Source organism: Canis lupus, chromosome X, assembly GCF_003254725.2.
Source record: "Canis lupus dingo isolate Sandy chromosome X, ASM325472v2, whole genome shotgun sequence".
Taxonomy (NCBI): domain Eukaryota; kingdom Metazoa; phylum Chordata; class Mammalia; order Carnivora; family Canidae; genus Canis; species Canis lupus.
This window is the reverse complement of record NC_064281.1, coordinates 118,808,508-118,829,165: the sequence shown is the minus strand read 5'-3', so window position 1 is coordinate 118,829,165 and position 20,658 is coordinate 118,808,508. Positions and strand designations below refer to the sequence as shown.

The 20,658-nt window shown below is 51.9% G+C and overlaps 1 protein-coding gene across 1 annotated transcript in view; it reads left to right on the top strand.

Moving 5' to 3' along the window:
* Positions 1 to 5,921: 5,921 nt before the first annotated feature.
* The window catches only part of LOC112663802 (melanoma-associated antigen 10-like), a 331,119-nt gene continuing 316,382 nt past the window's right edge, over positions 5,922 to 20,658 (top strand). The window contains exon 1 of the mRNA XM_049107690.1: positions 5,922 to 5,981. The gene's annotated coding sequence lies outside the window, so the exon portion shown is untranslated. The remainder of the gene's footprint in view (positions 5,982 to 20,658) is intronic.

The following is a 20,658-nucleotide window of genomic DNA, read 5'->3' as shown; positions in this document are numbered from 1 at the left end:
ATTCTTTTTTGCGGCTGAATATTTCTTTATAAGCCTATACACCTTGCTTATTCATTCTCAAATTGATGGATATTTGGGTCGTTTCATCCTTTTACTATTGTGAATTTTGGTGAACATTTCTACACAGGTATTTGTTTGAATACCTGTTTTCCAATTTTTTTGAGTATATAGATAGGAGTGGAATTGATAGTCCTATAAATTAAAGTAAAAAATATAAATATAAATTTAAAAAGTTTAACTTTTTGACAATCTGATACACTTTTACCAGTGCAAACATCTTTCACAAAAGCTGCACCATTTTTTATTCCTACCACCAATGTGCCAGGCAGTAATATTCCAATATTCCATATATATATATATCACATCTTCTTTTTCCATTATTCTATTGATGGACATCTTGATTCTTTTCTATGAGGTATTTACCTAAACGATACCAACATAATTACCCAAAGGGGCATCTGCACTCCATATACACTTTATTTATTTATTTATTTATTTATTTATTTATTTATTTATTTTTTATTGGTGTTCAATTTACTAACATACAGAATAACACCCAGTGCCCGTCACCCATTCACTCCCACCCCCCGCCCTCCTCCCCTTCTACCACCCCTAGTTCGTTTCCCAGAGTTAGCAGTCTTTACGTTCTGTCTCCCCTTCTGATATTTCCCACACATTTCTTCTCCCTTCCCTTATTTTCCCTTTCACTATTATTTATATTCCCCAAATGAATGAGAACATATAATGTTTGTCCTTCTCCGACTGACTTACTTCACTCAGCATAATACCCTCCAGTTCCATCCACGTTGAAGCAAATGGTGGGTATTTGTCATTTCTAATAGCTGAGTAATATTCCATTGTATACATAAACCGCATCTTCTTTATCCATTCATCTTTCGTTGGACACCGAGGCTCCTTCCACAGTTTGGCTATAGTGGCCATTGCTGCTAGAAACATCGGGGTGCAGGTGTCCCGGCGTTTCATTGCATTTGTATCTTTGGGGTAAATCCCCAACAGTGCAATTGCTGGGTCGTAGGGCAGGTATATTTTTAACTCAAAGACAACCTACAGAATGGGAGAAGATATTTGCAAATGACATATCAGATAAAGGGCTAGTTTCCAAGATCTATAAAGAACTTATTAAACTCAACACCAAAGAAACAAACAATCCAATCATGAAATGGGCAAAAGACATGAACAGAAATCTCACAGAGGAAGACATAGACATGGCCAACATGCATATGAGAAAATGCTCTGCATCACTTGCCATCAGGGAAATACAAATCAAAACTACAATGAGATACCACCTCACACCAGTGAGAATGGGGAAAATTAACAAGGCAGGAAACAACAAATGTTGGAGAGGATGCGGAGAAAAGGGAACCCTCTTACACTGTTGGTGGGAATGTGAACTGGTGCAGCCACTCTGGAAAACTGTGTGGAGGTTCCTCAAACAGTTAAAAATATTTTATTTTATTTTATTTTATTTATTTATTCATGAGAGACACACAGAGAGAGGTAGAAACATAGGCAGAGGGAGAAGCAGACTGCCTGCGGGACTTGATCCCAGGACCATGGTTTCACCACCTAAGCCAAAGGCAGATGCTCAACACTTTGGAATCAGCTTTTCCATTTCTTCAAACAGGTTGTTGGGATTTCTTATACGGATTGTATTGAATCTGTAAATTGCTTTAATACAACTGCTATCTTTAGAAAAATAAGTCTTCAACTCCATGAACACAAGGTATCTTTCCAAATACTGAAATCTTCTTAAATTCCTCGAGCAATATGTTGTAAGTTGTAGTGTACATGTCTTATATTTCCTTGGAAACACGTATTTTTAACTATTTTCTTCTGCTTGTACTTCTTTTTTTTTTTTTACTTTTTTCCCCACATTGTTTGTCTTTATTATGATGATTATTTATTTATTATTTATTAAAAAATATTTTTTGCCTAATCACTCTGGCTAGCACTTTCAGTATAATAACATAAAAGCAGCAAAAGCAGGCATTCTAGGCTTTTAAAAGAACATTATTTATTTTAGGGAGAGAGAGTGGGGGAGAGGGAGAGGAAGAGGAAGAGAGAGAATCTCAGGCAGACACCCCTGAGCATGGAGCCCAATGCACGGCCTGATCTCACAATCCTGAGATCATGACCTGAGTAGAAATTAAGAGCCAGCTGCTTAACCGACTGAGCCACGTAGGTGCCCGTTGGTTTATTTATTTCTTGGCTTAATGGGAAAATTTCAGTCTTTGACCATTCAGTATGTTAGATGTGGATTTTTCGTGAATGTCTTTTATCGTGTTAAAGTTTTCTTTTATTTCTAGTTTGTTGAAAGTTTTTTTTTTTTTATCATGAAAGTGTGTCACTTCTTTTTTTTTTTTTATGTCTTTGTCAAGCTTTACTACCTCCGTATTGCTGACCTCACACACAGAACAAGATAGGAAGTATTCCCTCCTCTTCCATATTTTGGGAAGAAATTGAAGATTTGTATAAGTTCTTCTTTCAAGTATTCGTGGAATCCATGAATGGAGTCACCTGGTCTTGGGATGTTATTTCTTTGACACTTTTGATCACGGGTTCATTCTCCTTACCTGTTAGATCTGTTTGAATTTTCTTTTCCTCTTGGGTTACTTTGGTTGCTTATGTTTTTAAAAATATACCCAGTTCATTTAGGTTATATAATTTCTTGGAGTATAATTGTTCAGAGTACTCTCCTACTATCCTGTTTGTTTCTTTAAGACCTATAATACTGGGGAGCCTGGGTGGCTCAGGGGTTGAGCTTCTGCCTTTGGCTCAGGGCATGATCCCAGAGTCCTGGCTTCCTGTCCCACATCAGTCTCCCCACAAGGAGCCTGCTTCTCCCTCTGCCTATGTCTCTGCCTCTCTCATAAGTAAATAAATAAAACCGTCTTTAAAAAAAAGATTTGTAATACTATCCCGACTTTTATTTTTTATATTAGTAGTTCAGTCTTCTTTTTTCTCTCTCTCTTACTAAATGTTTGTCAAAATTTTTGGTCTTTTCAACGAACCAGCTTTTCTTAGCTGTCACATACTGATTTGATGGAAATTTTCTTCAATGTATCAAATCAAAATTAAAATCCCAATCTTCGCAAGTGATCTTTTAGCTTGTGTTAGGCCATACCACACTACACCACATCACAGAAGGTGACCTAGTATGCTGTCATCACTTACAGCCAATTTGAGAGTTTTTGTGATTACAGCAATACCTTCAACATTCATCTAGTATTGTTATGGAAAACAGTCACACTTTACACCATAGCAGAGTTTCAAATAGGCAATTCTATGTTATGTATTTAAGGAACAGCTTGAGAGAATCATTATTACTTACATAATCAATCAAAGTATCAACTCATGATTTCCCATAATGTATCATCTTTAATCTGAGAACTTGGGCACATTTCTCAATTTCTAGTTAGGCTTTCCAATGCTCACTGGAGAATGTATATCATTATATAAGTTGGTTTTAAGGATGAGTAACATATAGCAGGGTTGTCAGCTGTCGAATCTGAGGGGTGTCTGTTTTTCATCCAGCTATCCTGCCCTCCCTCTGGGTAGAGTCTAATTGCCAGCCTCGAGGAGCTTCCCAGTGACTATTCAAATACAGAATAGAGAAAAAGCACTGAGGCGCCAAAAGCTCATATAACATGCCCTGAGTCATAAAGCTAAATAAAGGTGAGGAAACAAAGACTCATCTTGGGGTCCAGCTTACCCTGTAGCTCATGCTCTGGTAGAAAGAAATACTTTCCAGACAGATAAGGAAGACCAAACTTAGTTACAGGTGATCTCAACCCCCAAAAGCATCAAAAGCCAAATTGTTCATCAGTTCAGACACTCAAATAACGGGTACTCTTGACCTTTCAAGAGCTCCATAGACAGGGGCCAGGTAGCCTTATCAGAGTCCAGAGGCTAGAGGGCAGGCATAGCTTTGATGAGGTTCCAGGGAGTTCTGGAGCTGAACTGATGCTTAGCCCATCCACAAATTCTATTTCAGCAGCTCCTTCAGAGATAACCAAGATAACCCAGCAGAGACAACAGGACACTGACATATAAAGAACTTCCAAATCTCAAGGTTTTTCACTGTAGAGGAGGAAGCTATAGTGATGTATGTGGTGGAGGATTAGGGCCAAAAACATCAGTAAAAACTCTTATGTAGCTTAATGCACATATAGATGATTACATCTAAAATTTGTATACAATGGAATATTACTCAGCTATTAGAAATGACAAATACCCACCATTTGCTTCAACATGGATGGAACTGGAGGGTATTATGCTGAGTGAAGTAAGTCAGTCGGAGAAGGACAAACATTATATGTTCTCATTCATTTGGGGAATATAAATAATAGTGAAAGGGAAAACAAGGGAAGGGAGAAGAAATGTGTGGGAAATATCAGAAAGGGAGACAGAACGTAAAGACTGCTAACTCTGGGAAACGAACTAGGGGTGGTAGAAGGGGAGGAGGGCGGGGGGTGGGAGTGAATGGGTGACGGGCACTGGGTGTTATTCTGTATGTTAGTAAATTGAACACCAATAAAAAAAAAAAAAAAAAAAAAAAAACAAGAACATTGTTTAAAAGTATACTTTCTAAAGTCTTTTGTGGGCAGATACATATAATTCTGTTGCTTGGCTGTGTGGAATTTTGTAGTCTTTTAAATAGAGAAATTAAAATAGTGAAAGGGATCATAGGGGAAAGGAGGGAAAATGAGTGGGAAAAATCAGAGAGGGTGACAGGGTATGAGAGACTCCTAACTCTGGGAAATGAACGAGGGGTGGTGGAAGGGGAGGTGGGCGGGGGGATGGGGTGACTGGGTGATGGGCATTTGACAGGATGAGCACTGGGTGTTATACTATATGCTGGCAAGTCAAACTCCAATAAAAGAATATACAAAAAAGAAAAAAGAAAAAAAAAAAAAAAAAAAAAAAAAAAAAAAAAAAAAAAAAATAAAATTTGTATACATATGTGAATACACACAGGGTAGTGAACACACATGTAATTTCTTCCTCTGTCAGCCAAAGAGCCCTAGGAGCAATATCGCCGTATGCAATGAGCGAACTTAGTGCACAGACCTAGGTTTCTCACCCTTTATTACGGTAAATGGAACCAGGGCTCCCTGGAAAAAATGCTGATTCTAGAAATGGGACAGGGAAATATGCAAGTAGAGCCAGAAGCACCTTGTAGTGCCTGAAAATAAAGAAATGCTAAAAAAAAATAGATAAAAACAAACCAATGAAAACATTTCCAGGGGCGTGACGAAGGTATACAAAGAGGGAGCTAACAGGAAGAGCGCCCAGTGGCCAAACCTGCAACAAGTGAAACACAAATATATAGAATTGTGTTGGATTTTAACACAAAGAGTAATAGAAGTGCCCATGTGTCTGTACTGAGAAAAGAAGTTGACTTATTAAACACATAAATATGGGAAAATTGGCAGATATTTCGAGTCCATGGAGGACCCGCGAGAGGACCCAGGGAGCCTCCCACAGGTGTCCTCCTACCCCCGCCACGCGGAGCCCATCTCCCGCGGACGTGCAACCAGCCCTTAGGGACCCCTGGCACGGGGTCCGGATATGACGTGGGCCGACTTCCGCCTCGGAGGTCTGAGGGAGCGGAGGGCCTCGTGTGGGGGGCGCACTGGGGTCCCCTGGAAGGAGGCCAGGCCCGGGCCTGCAGCAGCCAGGTGATCAGGTAGCACCGGGAGGAGGCTTGAGGGCGGGGGAGGGGCCCCGGAGGGCGGCGGGGGGGCGGGAGGAGGCCTGTCGGGAACCCCGAGAGATCACGCGGGGGGGGGGGGGGGGGGAAGGCGGGGCCGCGGCTTGGAGCTGAGGCCTGGATGCTGGGGCCTGGGGCAGTGGCCTGAGAGGGGCAGGGGCACAAGGAGTGCTGGTTGGGCCGCGGTGAGAGGGCGGGGACCCAGGAGCCCAGGACAGAGGGGACCCGGCGGAGGTCAGGGCCCACGGTGAGCCCTGGAAGGCCACGAAGGAGCGGGACGGGGCCATATGGTGGCGGCGGGTGCGGCAGGCCTGGCACATCCGGGTACCCGAGAGCCTGAGGCCTGGTGTGGTGGGAGCAGACGCTGAGGGTGCTGGAGGGAGGGTCCCGGGGCTAAGGGGAGGCGAGGGATGGACCCTAAGAGGGACAGGGGGGACCCGGCGGAGGGTAACAAGGGCTGTGAAGCCCCCCCGGGAGATGGGGACTTGCCCTCACGTGGGAGTATGGGTGCTCAGATTTCCACATCCGGGCCTCCTGAGACATTGGGGGCCCCTGGCGTCAGGAGCAGGGCCTAGGACACGTGGGCAGAGGGGAGGGCCCCGGGTGCTGCTGGGAATCCCGGTGAGGATGCAGAAGAGGCCCGGGGGACCCTGCACCCCAGCCCAGAGTCGGTCCCGGGAAGGTTGTGGGTGCGGTTGGGAACACGTGGTGAGGCCCCCCCTCCGCATCTGGGCTCTCAGAGACCAGGGGGCTGGTGTTCAGAGCAGGGCCTCCCTGAGGGGGCAGAGGGTGGGCTCAGGTCCTGCTGGGTTCCTGGCGAGGATGTCCATGGAGGACGAGGGACCCCGCACCCCAGTCCACAGTCAGTCCCGGGAGGCAGGCCGAGTGGAGCCAAGCAGAGGCCTAGGCGCCCAGGGAGCCCCGCCAGCAGGGGTGGGGAAGAAGGGCCCAGGGAGCCTGTCCCCCGCCCTCCAGCTCAGCCCCCTCTGTGAGCCTTGGGAAGCCCCCAGGCTGGATCATCGTGCTGATGGAAAGACGGTTACTCCCTGTCCCCGGTGGGGTTGGGAGGAGGGAGGGCCTGGGTGTGAGCGCCCTGGCCTCGGTAGTCTGCCCGAGGGGTCCAGGGTCAGCTAGGGCTGGAGGCGAGGACCCCCGAGGGACTGAGACCCCCGAGGGAGTGGGTCCCCAGGGAGCCGCCAGCACCGCGGCCCTGCCCCTGCTTCAGCCTCGGGAGGCTGCCGGGGGGTGGACAAGTCCCGAGCTGCTTATTGGATGGTGCAACGAGGCCTCCCACACCTGTGGCCATTGAGCTGGAGCACTGCCTCCAGGGTGTGGGCAGCGGTGGGGTCAGGTGGGGTGAGGGGCAATGGCCCACACTTGGCTGGCAGCCAAGGCCAGGACTGCAGGGGCACTGAAGCCCTAGGGACGCAGCGTAGAATGGGTCCTGGGAGCCTCCGGGCCCGATGACCGCCTGGGGCGTGTCCTGGCTTGCCAGCCATGTCTCCTAGCGCCTGGGGGCTTGATGGAAGGGGCGCTGTTGGAGCCGGCCCAGGGCCAACCTGGGGTGTGACCCTCTTACTCCTCCTCCTCCTCCTCCTCCTCCTCCTCCTCCTCCTCCTCGTAGTCATCCCCTTCTTTGTCCTTCTCTTGCATGGTCTTTGCCCCCCCCCAGTAGGTGTCTGCTGCTGCTGGGGCCCTGAGTGCTCCCCAGAGCTCTCAGAGTGCCGACTCCTCCTCCAGTGGTGGGGCAGCTGAGAGCCATGCCCAGCCTGAGCCTCCTGGCCCCAGCGGCCCAGTGGAGGCAGGAGAGGGGGAGCCCTTGGCGGAGGGCAGTTTCCGCATGAAGACGGCTGCCCTGGTGGTATTCCTGCTCCTCAAGTATCGCACCAAGGAGCCCATCAGCAAGGCAGAGATGCTGGAGGTCTTCTCCCCAGAATACCAGGAGGACTTCCCCGCCATCTTGAGCCAAGCGTCCATCTGCTTGAGGCTGGTCTTTGGCCTAGATGTGATTGAAGTGGATCCCAGCAAGCACTCCTACGTCCTCAACCCCATCCTGGGCCTCACCTGGGATGGGATGCTGAGCAATCAGTGGGGTATCCCCAAGACCAGCCTCCTGGGGCTGGTCCTGGGGTTGATCCTCCTGCAGAACGGATGTGTCCTCGAGGAGGAGGTGTGGGAGACTCTGGGGTTCACGGGGGTGGATGATGGCAAGAACACATCGTCTATGGGGAGCCCGGGGACCCCCTCACCGACGTGTGGGTGCAGGAAGGCTACCTGCAGCGCCGGCAGGTTGCGGTCAGTGACCCTGCCCGCAACGAGTTCCTGTGGGGACCCAGGGCCTACAAGGAAACCAACAAGTTGCAGGTCATGGACTTTCTGCTCCAGGTCAGTAGCAACAACCTAGGGTCCTACCTGGTCCTGTGAGAAAAGATTCTGAGATAAGGAAACGTGGCCACATTCCCAGGGGCGGCCAGTCCCTTTTCAAGGTTTTGTGGGACCGGCATGAAGGGAGGCCTTAGGGTGCTTCCTCCCGGTGTTGTCCCATTGGATTTGTAAAGAGAAAGTCCTGGGCATTCTCAGGAGTTAAGGGCCAGGGCAGTTTGGGGGAAAGCAGGGCCAAGAGCCTCTCTCGGGGCATGGGCTCTATGATGACCCTGACATCCAGATCTTGTTTTCCTTGAGGAAGCTCTCCATGTTTGTTCTTTGGGAAAGAAGGTTCCCGCAGCCCAGTGTGTAAGTGACACGCACCCCTTCGCGTTCATACTTCTCCAGTTCAACATATTTTTTAAAGATTTATTTATTTATTTATTTATTTATTTATTTATTTATTTAAATTTTTAGTTATTTATGATAGTCACAACAGAGAGAGAGAGAGAGAGGCAGAACACAGGCAGAGGGAGAAGCAGGCTTCATGCAGAGAACCTGACATGGGGCTTGATCCCGGGTCTCCAGGATCATGCCCTGGGCTGAAGGTGGCACTAAACCGCTGAGCCACCCTGGCAGCCCCCCAGTTCAAAGGTTAAGAGTTTTGTCATGTCCTTGATACAAATTGAGACCTTCCCTCCTTGTTTGGGTTCTTGATGAAATCACAGGGCAATGGCATTGGAATCTGTTGGAAAGGCCAAGAGTGGAGCAGGCAAGTGCTGGAGTGTGGAAATAGGAAAATAAACCTTGTTCACTTTTGCTTATTACCTTTACCATGTATTATTTTTCCAAATAACATCAATGTGCGCTCCTGCATTCCCTTGGTTTTGCGGGAACGGGACAGATGGATCCTGACTGAGGCCAGAGGGCCCTGCTGGCGGCTCCCTCATGGCCACACAGCGGCTGAGCTCTGCTCCCTGCAAGGCCCTGTGTGTGAGCACTGGGGACAGCGGGCCCGTGGTCACACTGCGTTCAGGGACTGAGTCTAGTGCCACTATCCCACAGGAAGGCAGGGAGGGATGTCCTGAGACTTGCGCCAGCTCGCCAGCCTCGAGTTTTTCCTGGAATTGTGGGAGCTCTGAGTTGCCCCCAGCAGGGCAAGAAGCCCATGCCAGTGTCACAGCCATTGAATCCTATGTGGTCTGGGAGGGTTGAGTGCAGACAGCTCATTCTGCTCAGTTTCTCATTGGTTCCCCTTACTGTCCCATCCTGGGATATGTCACAGGAACAGGAAATTCTTAGGGCAAGGGTGTGGCAGTGGACATTACAATAAGGCTGGACCTTCTCCCAACCACTAACGGTCCTCATTTGTCAGTGGTCCCGTGTGCCGGTCTCTCCTGAAATGGGACAGTAACAGAGACTGGCAGGTGGCAGTGCATCAGGGGAAAGAGCACATTGTCAGCCCGTGGAGATTTTCGAGGTTCTTGCCATGGGAAGTGCAGCAAGGTGCTAGGAGTGAGGAGGGATTGCTGCCCCTGAACCACCACAGCCAGGTGAGTGTGCAAAGTAGTGACAATCAGATGTGATCCTGCCTTGGAAGCACCCGCCCCGCAGCCGGTGGGCATTGGTGGCATTCTGTAGACGAGCCTCTGTGCCCCACAGAGAAGGCCAGTGGGCATTCCTTCCTGCCACCTGACCTTGGTCTCTGAGACACGGCCACCAATCCCCTCAGGCCCCGCATGAGTTCCTTCGGGAGGCCGGCAGCCCGCTGCCCAGTGGCCGGGCCGGGATTGCGGGCGTCCTGCTCCTGGGGCCCAGCCGGCAGCCCCCACAGCCCCTGCTGCCCACCCTGCCCTGTCTCTCCTGACCGTGGCCTCAGCCTGCAGACCTTGGGGTTTGGTCCTGTCTCCCCACTGCCAACCGCTCCCTCCCCAGTGCTGCTGTTCACGGGTGCTCATCTTGCTGTGGGGGTTGCCAGACGGGGATCCCCTCTCTGCCTACCTGTGCTCCCAGGGGTGCTGACCAGGCTGCGCCAGTGGTTTGTGACCTAGGAGCTGGTAAACGACTCTCCTAGCTGGTGACCCTGGTGACTATGCCAGGTGGGTATTGTCAGACATCTGGTTCATAGCCATCGTTCTGTGAACCTGGTATTTTTTTGTTTTGTTTTTGTTTTTGTTTTAGATTTTCATTTTATTATTATTTTTTATTTTTTATTTATTTTTATTTTTTTAAATTTATTTTTTATTGGTGTTCAATTTACTAACATACAGAATAACCCCCAGTGCCCGTCACCCATTCACTCCCACCCCCTGCCCTCCTCCCCTTCTACCACCCCTAGTTCATTTCCCAGAGTTAGCAGTCTTTACGTTCTGTCTCCCTTTCTGATATTTCCCACACATTTCTTCCCCCTTCCCTTATATTCCCTTTCACTATTATTTATATTCCCCAAATGAATGAGAACATATAATGTTTGTCCTTCTCCGACTGGCTTACTTCACTCAGCATAATACCCTCCAGTTCCATCCACGTTGAAGCAAATGGTGGGTATTTGTCATTTCTAATAGCTGAGTAATGTGGTTTATGTATACAATGGAATATTACTCAGCTATTATTATTTTTTAATACGAAAATTATTTTTTGTTGATGTTCAATTGGCCAACATACAGAATAACACCCAGTGCTCATCCCGTCAAGTGCCCCCCTCAGTGCCCGTCACCCATTCACCCCCACCCCCCGGCCTCCTCCCCTTCCACCATCCCTAGTTCGTTTCCCAAAGATAGGAGTCTTCATGTTCTGTCTCCCTTCATTTTCTGTCTCCCACACATTTCTTCTTCCTTCCCTTCTATTCCCTTTCACTATTATTTATATTCCCCAAATGAATGGGACCATATAATCTTTGGGGCAACAGTCCAGTGACTGCTGGAGCCGGGGGTTTGATCCGATTGACTTATTTCACTCAGCGTAATACCCTCCAGTTCCATGCATGTTGAAGCAAATGGTGGGTATTTGTCATTTCTAATGGGTGAGGAATATTCCATTGTATACATGGACCACATCTTCTTTATTCATTCATCTTTCGATGGACACCGAGGCTCCTTCCACAGTTTGGCTATTGTGGACAGTGCTGCTATAAACATCGGGGTGCAGGTGTCCAGGCGTTTCATTGCATCTGCATCTTTGGGGTAAATACGCAGCAGTGAAATTGCCCGTCGTAGGGCAGATCTATTTTTAACTCTGAGGAACCTCCACAGGGTTTTCTGCATTAGTTCACATTCCCACCAACAGGGCAAGTGGGTTCCCTTTTCTCTGCATCCTCTCCAACATTTGTTGTTTCCTGCCTTGTTAATTTTCCCCGTTCTCACTGGTGTGAGGTGGTATCTCATTGTTGTTTTGATTTGTATTTCCCTGATGGCAAGTGATGCAGAGCATTTTCTCATGTGCTTGTTGGCCATGTCTATGTCTTCCTCTGTGAGATCAATGGGGAAGTACTGGGAGCCTTTCCCCTAAGATCGGGAACAAGACCGGGTTGTCCACTCTCACCACAGCTATTCAACATAGTACTGGAAGTCCTAGCCTCAGCAATCAGACAACAAAAAGACATTAAAGGCATTCAAATTGGCAAAGAAGAAGTCAAACTCTCCCTCTTTGCCGATGACATAATACTCTATGTAGAAAACCCAAAATATTCCACGCCAAGATTGCTAGAACTCATACAGCAATTTGGTAGCGTGGCAGGATATAAAATCAATGCCCAGAAATCAATGGCATTTCTATACACTAACAATGAGACTGAAGAAAGAGAAATTAAGGAGTCATTCCCTTTCCTTTTTTTTTTTTTTTGTCATTCCCTTTCCAATTGCACCCAAAAGCATAAGATACCTAGGAAAAAACCTAACCAACAAGGTAAAGGATCTATACCCTAAGAACTACAGAACACTTCTGAAAGAAATTGAGGAAGACACAAAGAGATGGAAAAATATTCCATGCTCATGGATTGGCAGAATTAATATTGTGAAAATGTCAATGTTACCCAGGGCGATGTACACGTTTAATGCAATCCCTATCAAAATACCATGGACTTTCTTCAGAGAGTTAGAACAAATTATTTTAAGATTTGTGTGAAATCAGAAAAGACCCCGAATAGCCAGGGGAATTTTGAAAAAGAAAACCATAGCTGGGGGCATCACAATGCCAGATTTCAGGTTGTACTACAAAGCTGTGGTCATCAAGACAGTGTGGTACTGGCACAAAAACAGACAATAGATCAATGGAACAGAATAGAGAACCTGGTGTTCTCATGAATTCCACTGCAAGGTTGGCTTTCTGAGGATGAGGCAGAGACGGGGTGTGTACCTATCAGCCATCCCCAGAGCCGCCGGGACCCTAGGGTCCTGAAATGGGCACTTTGAGCAGAGGATAGTGTAGTGGATGACAGCAGTGGTCACCAGGATGCTCCCCCACAACCCATAGGCCCCCTGGCTCACATGAGGATTTTGCAAGCAGCCGGCCAGGAGGGCCTTTGGGTCCCCTGGAGGCAGGCAGTGCAGAAGGTCGGTTGCCCCACGAGAGGGGAGAGGAGGAGCACCCGCCGTCCTGGGGTTGGTGGCCTTGGCACAAGTCCCAGGGGCAGGTCCTGTGGGACATTCGTGGCTGGATGCGGGGCCCCTGCATGCTGTCCTGGGAGGGAAGTGACTGCTGGAGCCGGGGGTTTGATCCAGGCCACCATAGACTGCTGGCACAGAGCACTCAGGGCACCTGAGCACCAACATGTGGGTCCTCGGGGAGGCATCTCCGGGATGCCAAGTCCTGTCCCGCAATGTCTGTGTTCACACACAGTGGCCAAGTGTCTGTCAGTTGTCAGCATGTCACGGCGGATTATGCACGCGGTCCCCTGTCCTCAGCAAGAAGTCCTGACATTCTCTAGATGCCCTGAGCCGGTGCCCTGACAGGCTGGCAAGAGGTGCCTCAGCTGCGGTCCTGCTCCTGAGGAGCCCCTGTGCCCAGAGATGGCCAAGCCTGCTCTGAATTCACCCCCTTGGCTGGTCTCTGACCTGTTATGTGGTCTCCACCTGCCTTCCCTGTGTGACAAATACCGCTGGCATCTGCCCTGGGGTCATTCCTGGGCCCGACTTGGGCCTCCATGCCTCTCTTCAGGCCCGAAGCTGGCCAAGCCACACTGGCCCCGCCCCCAGAGAGAGGGGATGTGCCAAGGTTTCCTGGGTCCGCCCCCCTGTGGGGATGCAGTGGGAGTCCTGAGACCCCCTGGGTGGGGAATTGACCTGCTGGCCTGCTTGGTGGCTGACATGCGCCCTGCCCAGGGCAATGAGACTGTGGGATGACGTGGGGCACTAGTCAGCTCGGAGACAAGGGGCCAGACTGCCAGGGTCAAGCCTGAAACCCAGGGAGGCCCTCGAGGGGCCACAGCTCCTCCAGCCCGGTGTGTGTGCGATCCTCTCCCTCCTCACACACTCGGTCCTGCCCTCACACGGCCCCAGGGCCTGGCATCCAAGTAGAAACGATGGTGACTCTGAGGCACTGCTAAGAGTCCACGTGGGGGGGGGGGTCCTTGTCAGGCTGCGGGTGGCATCAGTGCCTGGCACTCCCACGGTCCAGCAATCAAGGGATGTGGAGCGTTGGCACCAGGTTCTCCCTGGAGGACAGCTGGACTCCTACTGACGGCAGGGAGGACCCTGAGGCCCAAGCCATCAGTCTTCGCCCTTGGAGGGCTCTCAGCTGGACAGGGCGTTGTACCGCTCCCACTGCCCCCGATGGACGCTCCGCGAGGCTGACCCTGTGCACGGTCACACAGGTCACACGGTCACAAGGGTGACATGGGCATAGTCTCTCTGCAAAGTCAAGCATTGCTGTGCGTTGGGTAGGGTGCCGCCCGGACGTACAAGGCCCAGTGCACATTGGTGTCCACAGACCCCTCAGTCGTTAGCCTGTGTCTGGGGCCTGCTTTCCCCGAATGTGGAGATTGGGAACCAGGCAATGCTTGTCTTCTGATTCCCGGCCCTGGGAATTGGGGAGGTCCTGCTCTTCAACTGAGGAACTGTTACCCAGGCCTGTTCCCCTCCCAGGTCAAAAGTGAACAACGTCTGCCCTGCCCAGGAATGTGGTCAGGGGATGCTACTGGCCTGTGTGCGGAGGGGCTCCAAGGGGCCGGAGAGGAGCCCCGTTCAGGGCAGAAGCAGAGGCCACGGTCACCAGGTGCACAGCCTGTCCCACAGGCGCCCAGTGCCTACACTCCCCAGGGTCCCGTGTCCCGGTGCCTCCTGCCCCCTGGTTCTCCTCACAGGCACTTACAGCAGGAGGCGCAGGGCCCTGCATGGGACAAGCGGTCAGCACGGGAAATGCAAGTCCGGCTCCCATCCCCTGGGCCAGCAAGAGCGGCCAGGGCTGCCCTGAGCACTCTGAGTGGGCGCGACACCCCACTGCAGTCGGGATGAGAAAGGGTGAGTCCCCTGGGCGCTTCCTTCCCTCGGGGTCCTGAGGGATCCTTCCTGGCCCCCTGGCCCTCATGGCACGAGATGGTCGCAGGTGTGTGTGTGGTGGGGCAAGAGCAGGTGAGCGGCTGGGGGCCGATCCTCGCGTGTGTGGTTCTCCCTCTCCAGGTGGCGGGAGACCTAGGAGGGGCTCCGGCCTCCCCGTGCCTGTCCACAGGGGTTCCTGGGAGGCCTGGGCTTCCTCTCGCCTAGACCTGGGATGAACCCTGCAAGGACCCTCCTGATGGAGGCCCGGGGCCCCCACTCCCCTGCCTGGGCCCCTTTGCATCCCAGATGGCGGAGGTCCTGGAGGAGCCTGGGGGCTCCCGAAGAGCAGCTTGGCCTTTTTGCCAGGACCGCTCTGGGGAGGAGGAGGCTCCTCTGCTCGGAGGCTGGGGGAGCACAGTGGGCCCGGCCCTCTGGGGACCCAGTGACGAGGTCCATCCCAGGAACTTGGCCCCCGCCCATTTCTGAGGACCTGCGCCGGGCCGAAGGCTGTGGCCCCTGTCACCACGCCACTGACCTTGCTGGAGCTAGAGGTGTGGTCAAGACACCAGCAGGGCCTCTCCGACACTTACCTGCTGGTCCACGGCGCCTGCTTCCTGCAGAGGCCAGGTCTTGGGTCCTAAAAACTTGGCTCCTACCCTACCCCTCTTCTATCCCCCCTGCCAAGAAAAGCCCCACACTCTGAAGAAGCAAAGAACACTTCCTCCCTCCTTCCCCATCTCCTGTGTGGAGACCATTCCTGGGTGAGACTGATACTAATACACTTGTATTTGCATGGAACGAACCTGCTTTAGTCTCCGGTCTGACGGTAGAGGGAAGCAGAAGCAACGAAGGGAGACTTGCATGTACACAGGAGGTGCGGAAGACCCAGAAAGGGGGGCTGAAGGTATACTCAGGTCACACAGGAACTTTTATGCAGGTGCTAGAAGCTTCTGTCAGAGTGGCCACAAGGCCCTTTGACAGGCACGGGCCCATGTAACTCCCTGTGGACTGCCACAAACCAAAGCTTTGTGTGAAATCTCCAATTTCTTGGGGCGGTTGGGCAGGGGGGGGTTCGTCGGGAAAGCTGTAGCTCCCTGCTCTGAGCCTGCTCCTTTCCCCTCAGCTCTGAACTGCAGGACCCTGGGCCCTAAGGGGCTGGAGCCCCTCCAGCTCTGGGGAGAGTTTATTTGCTGGGTGATGTTGCTAGGCAGGCACTTCCTTTCTCACCTGCTAGTGTGGTGTAACACACATCATAACCCTTTTCCCTCCTCTCTTCACCCCGGGAAAATAGAATAAAAACCAATTGGCACTGGAGAAAAAAAGAACCTCAGAAACTTAGCAAAGAACAGAGGAATGGGACGCCGGGGAGGCTCAGGGGTTGGGCGCCTGCATTCGGCTCGGGGCGTGATCCCGGGGCCCTGGGATCCAGTACCACATCGGGCTCCATGCAGGCAGCCTGCTTCCCTGTCTGCTGTGTCTCTGATGAAAAAATAAATTTTTGAAAAAAATAATAACAGAGCAACCCTCGTATCTGCGACGTCTGCCATGCACAGTTTGCAGGGGCCTGTTGGGGACTCATGCTCCCCACCAGTGTCCTCCTGTGTTTTGAGGGGCCCTGGTATGTGTCTGAAATGGCATTCCTCAGAGTGACATGGATTCTGTCCCCATGGTGACCTGGAACAACCACATTGTAACAAGAACTGTCATCATGCTTAGCTAGTGAACTCTTCAGTGGGATTTCATCCTTGGGAAGCGGGGGCTGTCCTCACGGAGGCTCCTGTACAAACTGAGGCCTTGGGAGCTTCGTGGTATCTAGTGGAAGCAGGAGGCGATCCATGGGGTGGGGGTGAGGAGCTGAGGTCTCCCAGCTGCTCGAGAAGAAACGTCCCAGAGGCCGGGAGCACCTGGCTTCAGCAGACAACGGCCGGTCACCATCAGGTTTATTGCCCTGCCCGAGGTCCGAGCCCTCTAGCTGCGGTAGGGAGCGCTGTAGGGGCAGTCTGGGCGCCCAGCCATAGGTGGCAGGTATCCCAGGAAACAGTGGCAGACCAGGCAGTAGGGGAACGGGGCCAGGGAGGAGGAATGGAGGGCATGGGGTCAATGGGCCCTGCGGCCTCGACAGGCACCCACGGGTGGCACAGAGGCATCATCCCGGGGAACACAAGGGAGGAAGGTGCAGCAGCACAGGGGGAACGGCAGCCAGGTCCACGGGCGGCGGTGGATGAGGGTACATATGCAGGGGCGGCAGGGCGAGGCACAGCACGGGCAAGGGCGGGGCACCGCCACGGGTACGGCCACGTCAGCCACGAGAGCCACGGGCGCACCGGTGTCCTAAGGCTGGTACTCGGCACCGTGATGCGCGATGGGTCGGGGGGGGGGGGGGCGCTCAGCAGCCGCCCCGAGGATGGCGGGAGGGGCGGACTCGCTCTTGACGGGGGAGGGAGGGCCAGACTTGCTCCTGTCCTGGGCAGCGGGACGGCGATGATCCTGGCCGCTCACCAGCTCCTGTTGCTGCTCCCGCTGCTGCTCCCGCTGGTGCTCCGCAGGGGACAGGAGCTCCTCTGGTGCCCGCTGGCGGGCTCTGCTTCCGCTGGGCTTCCCAGCCCTTCAGACTTGTCCTCCCCCTGCCTTTGGGCCGCCTTCACGCCCACTCTCCTCTTCATGTTCTTCAGCAGGTGGGGGCAGTCCTTCCTGAAGAGAGGGCTGCTGTAGAACTGTAACTGAGGTTCCGAATGGAAAGGGGGACAGAAACTCCAGGTCACGACAGGGCCCGGGGCACTGGCAAGGCCGCTCTGGGTGCCTCCGGGCTCTGAGACAGGGGTCCCAGGGCCTCCCTCTCCAGAGGTCGCAGCCCCAAAGGGAAGCTGTGCCCCTGCTCTGCCTAGGCCTCATTCGCTGACTTAAAAGCCCCAGTGCCCTTGGGGGAGGACAAGAGCCACCTGCGCTGGGGATGCGGACAAGCCCGCAGGGGAGAGGGGTAGGGGCTTCCTGAAGGAGCATCAGGGCCATCCGACTACCCCCTGGTTGGGTGTCCCTGGTCTCGAACTCCAGGGGCCCCATCCTTCCACCCTCAGCCGGCTGCCCACGGTGCTCAGGGATGACACTGCCCTGGCCAGGGGACCCTGCGCCCACAGAGCTCTGACTCGGAGCTACAGGACTGGAGTGGGTGTGCACAGCCCCCGAGGACCTTGCGTGGCGGACCCCCGCAGGAGGGCAGGAGGGCGGGGCTGCTGGGGGTGAGGGGCGGAAGGGCCAGTGGCACTTGGGGTGGCCCCTCACCCCCAGGGGTTGCGAAGCCATGGGCACAGCCAGTTGAGCCAGTGCCCCTCATCTCACAGGGACACCAAACCGAATGAGAAACAAAGAAATGGGAAAGGTGGGGCAAGGGGGGACAGTGTCTCCCGGGGAGAACCTTGGAGGCCTCCTCCCTTGCCCACCCCCCCTACCCCGCATCCACCCTAGGGCACACGTGTCCCTCATGGGGTATATGAACACAGTGCCCCAACGTGCTTGACACTGTCTTGGGCCCTCATCCAGGGCTCGCTCCCCAGTGCCGCCCCTCGGCCCCTGGGGGAAACGGGCCCTGATTCCCTGGCAGTGGTCCCGGGTGTCCAGCGCCCTATCCCCGGCCCTAGCGCCCCAGTGCCCGTGGCTCTGCTCAGTGGAGTTCCAGGGGCGCCGTTACCTTGTTCAGGACACGGACCGCCCCTGGTCCCACTCCCCCGGTGAAGCAGTTGGTGAGGCAGAAGGATGTGTGCACGTCCTTGCACAGTTTACTTAATCCATAGAGGTTCAGCTGCCGGATGAAGCTCTTCGTGCAGTCGGTCTCAAACACCTTGTCAGGCCTGTCCCACTCCAGAATCTCCTTCTGAAACAGCTTCTCTTTGAGGCCGATGCTCTTCCTGTCCTCCCACCAGATGGACGTGAACCGGCTGCTGTTGAGGAGCCTCCACAGCTTCTTGGGAAAGGGCAGACAGAGCAGGTTGCTGCCTGCCACCAACAGCGCGTCCTCCATGGTGCGGAGCCTCTTGAACAGAGGCTCTTGGGCCAGGGCTTGGAACGCGTTCTCCCCCAGGAGCAGCCCACCGGGGTCCCGGCTGGCCTGCCGGGTGGCTCTGCTGCAGGAGCACTGCTCTGCGAGGCGGTGGCAGAAACCGTGGCTTCTGGGGGAGGCGGCTTCTTGTGGTGACCCGGCCCCGGGCCCGTCAGATGGCCGTCTTCCTCGCGAGCCATCCTGAGCAGTGGCCCATCCTTCATCTCTGTACACAAGACAGTGTGGCATGGCTAACAGTCCCCGCTGATGGCAGGGCCGCCTGGGAGAGCACAAAGGGGCTCAGGTCACTTGGGGGTGACATCACCAACAGCCAGCCAGTGATGTGGATAAAGGGCCGGCCGCATGGGCCACCTGGCGGTTCGCCACCCTTTCGGCCCCACAGGGTCGTCCACCGCTTTACAGAACGCACCTGACGATCGAGCCAAAACCCGCGGTCCCCACCTGGAATTCATACCTTGAAACACTTGAGGTTGACTACCAAATTCCAGAATTCAAACTGTCAGTGGACTGTCTTATAGCAGAATGCTGCCTACCTACCAGGCCATCAGCCATCCCTAAAGGAGACATACGTTCATCTGTTGTTCCTTGCTCTGTCCTTGGAGGGTCTGTCTGGTATCCCCACCCCAGTCATATCAAGACGATTCATCTTGTGACAATGACCCTGTTACAAACCTTTTTGAGCTAAGAATATAGTTCTGCTTATGAAAATATAGGTAAAACCCCACCAGATCCTCAGCAGTACATTTATTGTCTGCTGTGAAAAGTTTGTTCCATGTCACAGAACAGTGTATGTCCATTCCTTGGAGCAGTGAGCTTTCAAGGTTATGTTCACTTCAATGCCTGAGAAATAATACACATTTAGATATTGGTAAAAATTTGGTATTTCAGGGGATCCCTGGGTGGCGCAGCGGTTTGGCGCCTGCCTTTGGCCCAGGGCGTGATCCTGGAGACCCGGGATCGAATCCCACATCGGGCTCCCGGTGCATGGAGCCTGCTTCTCCCTCTGCCTGTGTCTCTGCCTCTCTCTCTCTCTCTCTCTGTGACTATCATAAAAAAAATAAAATAAAATAAAATAAAAAATTTAAAAAAAAATTTGGTATTTCAAAGTCAAACAAATTCTATGGAATAACTTATGAGATGAATCAGATCGTTCACTGGAAATCATTGCAATCAGTCTCCTAATGAGAGTTACCAACGATGATTAGAGGGCTTTCCAAATATATTTGACAGTCACATAAGCAATTATACAAGCAATGACATCAGAAAAATGTTAAAGAAATGACCTCCTAATATCCCTCTTCCATGAAAGCAATGAGAAAACAGCCAAAATGATCAGAATCAGGGATGAAAGAGAGACATTACTAATGACCTTACAAGAAAAGAAGGATGAGAGTCTACAAACAGCATGGCGAGAAATTAGTTAGGATGAAAAAAGGATGAAGTCCTAGAACAAATGTCCAAGATACAAAGTAGAAAAATTAGCTCAAAGAGAAGTAGAAAAAAAAAGAGAAAAAAAAAAGAAAAAAAAAAGAGAAAAAAAAGAGAAAAAAAAAAGAGAAGTAGAAAATCTGAATGGACCTACAACACAAGACATTGAATTAGTCACCAAACACTTCTACCAGACAAAAGCTTCACATCATACGGCTTCACTGGTAAATGCCACGAAGTGTTTACCGAAAGATGAAAAGAGAACACTTCCTAACTCATTCGATGATGCCAGAACTACCTTAATACCTAACCCAGAAAAAGGTATCACAGGAAAAGAAGGCATAGATCAATATTTTTTATGAGTATAAATGCAAATATCCTCAACGAAATCCTGTCTAACTGAATCCGGTAGCATATAAAAAGGATTCCACATTTAATGGAATGGGATTTATTCCTGTCTACCTGGAGCCTTGTTACCCTCCCTACCTTGGCTCTGTCAGGCCTGTGAGTCAGAGGCGGAACCACTTTAAGGAACCTGGAGCTTCTAGCTTGGGGCTTCAGTGAAAACTGAGCCCACCTAAATTTCCCCTTTGCTGACTACCAGC